The sequence below is a fragment of the Lotus japonicus genome, chromosome 4 (assembly GCF_012489685.1).
Source record: "Lotus japonicus ecotype B-129 chromosome 4, LjGifu_v1.2".
NCBI lineage: Eukaryota > Viridiplantae > Streptophyta > Magnoliopsida > Fabales > Fabaceae > Lotus > Lotus japonicus.
The window spans coordinates 11,725,228-11,730,353 of NC_080044.1; positions in this window are offsets into that span (position 1 = coordinate 11,725,228).

Below are 5,126 nucleotides of genomic sequence, written 5' to 3' on the forward strand. Positions count from 1 at the left end.
ATGGATACAGGGAAGTTTACAATATTTGATTTCATTGGTTTCTAAATGTTTAAGAAAATGAAATGTTTTAATAATCATTCTAGAAATAAGAAATTATTATAGACAAATAAATGAGGGAAAGGGGAATTTGAAAGAAGTGATTAGAGAGAGAGGGGAGGGGTAGAAGGACAATTAATGGGGAAATAAGAAAAAGATATAGGGAAACCAAAAATTTAAAATGTCAGATGAGAGGGAAGAGAGAGGAACGAAATTGGGGGAGAAAAAAGACAATTAAGGGAGAATTAATAGGGAAATAGGAGATCACATTTTGGGAACAACTTTAAAAAAACATAGATAAGTTCGAATTTAAAAAATAATAACGAAAAACGAACTCACATAATCATGTTCATGATTAATTGATGTATCAAATACAATAGACATATTCCCCGTGCAACGCGCGGGTAAAGAAACACTAGTATATTAGAAAAGAAGAACTTCCATCAGACCAATTTGATGAGGTGTCACTCCCAGATTAATTCTCAGGCCAATATGATTAGGTGTCACTCCTAGATTAATTCTCATTTGAGCTTCTCTTTTGTTGACACGTGTCACACTTAATTACTAAATAAAATCTTGACATATTTTATTTCAAAATCAAATCAAATCAATCTTGACCTATTTTGATTTAAATCTGAGAAACTTTTTCATAAAATATTAAAATTTTAAAGATTTGCCCTAATTATCTAAGATTTACCTAGATAAAGTAAAAAACAAAAAATACCATAAAAATTAATAAATTAAACCTATCAAAATCTACCAAATCACAATAAAAACTCATAAAATGATGAATTAAATAAAAATCCAAAAATTCAATAAAAATACCATAAAATTTAATTAATACTCTAAAAATAAACTTTTTCTTCACCTAAAATTTATTTTCATAACAAATCTTGAAACCGATTTTTTAAAGATAATTTTAAGTCTGAGAAACTTTTTCATAAAATTTTAAAATTTTAAAAGATTTGCCCTAATTATCTAAGACTTACCTAGATTAAATAAAAAACTAAAAATTCTATAAAAATTAATTAATAAAAACTACCAAATCACAATAAAACCCCATAAAATCCTTAATTAAATAAAAATATGAAAATTCAATAAAAATAACATAAAAATTAATTAATACTCTAAAAATAATTTTTTTTTTCACATAATAGCTTTCAAAATGTTGGATAGCTTTTGATGTTTAAATCTGAGAAATTTTTTCATAAAATATTAAAATTAAATTTTAAAAGATTTGCCCAAAATATCTAGGATTTACCTATATTAAATAAAAAACCAAAAAATTCAATAAAATACCATAAAAATTAATTAATAAAAACTATCAAAATCTACCAAATCACAATAATAACTCATAAAATTATGAATTAAATAAAAATCCGAAAATTCAATAAAAATATCATTAAATTTAATTAATACTCTAAAAATAAACTTTTACTTCACCTAAAATTTATTTCCATAACAAATCTTGAAACCGATTTTTAAAGGTAATTTTAAATCCGAAAAACTTTTTCATAAAATATTAAAATTTTAAAAGATTTACCCTAATTATCTAAGATTGCGCCTTCCATCGAAGATTTTTGTGCATATTGTGATTAAGCTTCTTTCATTTCAAAAATTGATTCAGTATTTTTCCTTGTGGTTTTGTAATGTCTGATTTTTCTCACGAAGAAGTATTGCATCTTTGAACAAGTGTTAGAAAGTGAGGACGGATGCAATATGTGGTTCTCCCTTTGTATTTCTCTTTTGATGACATCTACACGCTGTGATTTTCAGAAGTTCTTTAGATATGCAATTCTTCCTTTTTCGAATTGTCTGAGAAATTAGATTTTGTTGGAATTTTTTTGTTTTTTTGAGTGGGTTTGCCCGGTTTTGTTTTTTTTTTTTCTACAAGAAAATATAGGATCAAATCATATGGATTTGATTCACATTTTTTTTGAGGAAAGCATATTGGAAACTGAATGTGATTTTAGTTTATGTTTAGTCCAACTACTCTGGCTTTGCAGACTTGAAGAAATATTCTTAGTTTATTTGGGAGATGATTCCAATGCTGGTTTTGTTGTAGAAACTCTATGAGCTGGTCTAGATGTCCGCTAGATGTGGTAGAAACTCGAATGCAATAGTTTTTTGTTTCTATAGATTTGGTGGGATCTGCTTTGTCCAAGTTTTTTTTACTTCTACGGATATCTAAAATCTCCTCATATTTTCTATCTTTTAGAACTTGCCCATCTTAAGAGCAAACACTAAGAGTATTTATTTCTTTGAAGAAGGTCAAAAGACAAAGTAGAAGAAGCATAAGAGAAAACTTGAATTAATCAAAGGAGAAGCACACCATTCCTCAGTGCTAGGGAGGAGTTGGCCATGTAGCATTCTATCTTACATCTGGCAGTAAAGAAGCATGTTGAAGTGAAAGAGAGGAAGTGGAGCTATGATTGAGATGAGAGAAGAAGTGGGAAGGTTGTGGGGAAATATTTCTTTGTTTAATAAAAGTGGAAGTGAAATTTAGCATCTCAGATGATAGATTTTGATCAGTTTTGGTTTGTCATTATCTGTAGAGTTGGTAAATGTACAAACATTGACTTGGCTGAGATTTGTGGGGAATTATGATTCACCAGATTTTTGAGGCATTCTTTGTAATGAAAATATGTTGAATTATAGGCGTAGGGAAAATATGTTGGCTTTTACTTTCTAAGTATTTGATATTAGATTCTAAATTTTTTTACTTCTTTTTTGTCCCTCCATTTTTCTCTTTTGTTAGAGAGTTTGTATTTTCAGTGTTTAGCCTCCATGATGTTTTATTCTAATTCATGATTTGCTATAAATTTAATTAGTTAATCGATATGGTTTGCTATTAAAATTAACACTGAAATGGTATGGCGGTGATATTGTTGATGTGTCTGATGAAGTTTGTGGGTGGTCAGGGCTATGGCCTATGGGGATATGTGGCCTGATTGAGTTTGTCTGAGCAAGACCACAACAATGACCAAGTGAGTATTGATTATCATGATTTTACAAAGATATCAAGTTGTGTTATTATTTTGTTCTGTAGGTACCTTGCAATATTGGCTCAAACTTTGATGACTTGGAATAAACACAATAATGTCATACTTTATGATTTATCTTTCACAATCTTGATTTGTTCTACTAGCACATTCATTTTTTTAAGATTAATATGTTGGTAATTCCTTATATCTATGATTTGTGTTATCGTCTTCATATTCACGAAGAATTTGAAACGAGTTCCCGTTGGTCTCAATCAGACTTAGAAGAGAAGTCTTTATGTCCACTTTGCTTAGCATTTCTAACTCTTCTATTTCATCTGTTGTTTAATATATTTTTAATAATCAAGGTATTAATTGACGTATCAAATACAATAGACATATTCCCCGTGCAACGCGCGGGTAAAAGAACATTAGTTAAATATTACATGGTTATAAATCCTACGTGTACAACTTATACAACATTTATCAGTACGGGCGGTGCATGGGTGTTAGATTTCCCACCCCCACTATTAAATTTCACACCCCCATTTTCGGATTTTCAAGTTCCGAATTATTTCGGAATTTTATATTCCGAAATTAATTCGTGATTTACATACGCGGCAGTGCAAAATACAATGTAACACCCCACTTTTGAGTGGGAAAATACTTCGGATTTTTAAGTTCCGAAATATTTCGGAAATTAAGTTTCTGAAAAGTGTTTTAAGTGGGGTGACATTTCTAATGAGTGGGGTGCCAAATTTAATCCCCGTGGTGCATGTACACTAGACAAATTCTTACGCGAATACTAGAATTTTTGGACGACTTAACACATGCTTAACTTGGTCTGCATATCTATGTTTAGTGACATAAACAATAAAGATCCTCCCCAACAAGAAATTTCCCCACCCAAACCGTGCCCAAATTGCAGAAAAATGATCACTTGCCTCCTTAGGCAATGCTAATTGCAAGCCAAGCCACTGACATATTTTTGACCAGACAAACCACGGCACAGAACAAGTGAAAAAAAAGATGAGAGCCATCTTCCAAGTGATCATAAACATCAACGATATGAACCTCTTCACAAAATGTTTGTAAGGGCAATTGGTCACATAAGGTGGATACATAGTCCTTGCTTATCATCCATGTTTGCCAATGGAACCATACTACAAAGTAGAGAAGGGGGAACAAGAATGTGTTTTGACTTTTGATGTAATTTTATTCGCATATTCTGAAATTGAAATTTCTGTTAATTTATGAGATATTTATTTAAAATTTTCATTTTAGACGATTCAGTAGCACATGTCTCAGAATTTTCAAGCAAAATGAATAACAGAGCGTATCACATGTTAGTTGTTAGTAATGTTTGTTTTTATTTAAATATAATCCATAGCTATGGTTAATTTTATTTTAATTACATTGTAACTAATGAAAATTAATATTAATTTTATAATTTTATTTATCATATATATGTATAAATTAAAAGAAGCTTACAAAACTAACATTGTTTTTGTTCTTGTGATCTTGTTCTTGTTCTTGTTCTTGGGAGTTGAGGGAGATTTTGGTGGAGCTTGCTTGGATCTTCACAACACCATCATTGTCTTCTTCTTCATCTTTGTTTCTTGGAGTTTTGTTTGATTTAAGGTATGTTGGCCCAAAGCTTTGAGTTTATAGGCTTGGGAGTGTATTTTTATGGTTTTTTTTATAGGCATTCTTATGGTTAGTTTCTCTCTTACACCATGAATTCTTGATGTTTTGTTGGTTGATGCATGAGAGGGAGGAACTTAGTGAGTTGGTTTTAGAGTCATGGCATGATTTAGGCAAAATGTCTTCACATTATATGTTTGTGTGCTTTTTAATTTAGGTTGTATGGAATTAATTTTGGAAAACCTCAAATTTTGTGTTTTAGGATTTTTGTCAAGTTTAGCTTCATGCTTTAATCTCCACAAAATATACATGCCTTAGGCTTTCTAGAATTGCTAATATTGATGTATGATTTTGAACTTGAGAAGTTTGGTAATTCAAGATAGGCCTTACATGAGAGTTTGGTTGAGCTTTTAACCATATAAAAGCCATGAATATGCTTAGGAATTAACTAGTTTTGGAAGAAAT